Genomic DNA, 343 nt, shown 5'->3' on the forward strand with positions numbered 1-343 from the left:
GTTGGATTCTGACCTCCCTGCACTCGAAATAGATTTTCTGGAGCTACAGGAGTCCAATTGGCGCGCTCTCAACGGCGTTGGCAAGTAGACATCCAGGGCTTTCCAGCAATATATAATAGTCCATACTTTGCGCGAAGATAGACGACGTAACTTGGCGTTGAACGCCAAGTTCATGCTGCTGTCTGGAGTTAAACGCCAGAAAAATGTCATGATCCAGAGTTGAACGCCCAAAACACGTCATAACCTGGAGTTTAACGCCAAGAAAGGCCTCTACTCGTGGATAGCTTTGATCTCAGCCCCATCACACACCAAGTGGGCCCCAGAAGTGGATTTCTGCACCAAA

This window comes from Arachis duranensis, chromosome 6 (assembly GCF_000817695.3).
Source record: "Arachis duranensis cultivar V14167 chromosome 6, aradu.V14167.gnm2.J7QH, whole genome shotgun sequence".
In the NCBI taxonomy this organism is placed as follows: Eukaryota; Viridiplantae; Streptophyta; class Magnoliopsida; order Fabales; family Fabaceae; genus Arachis; species Arachis duranensis.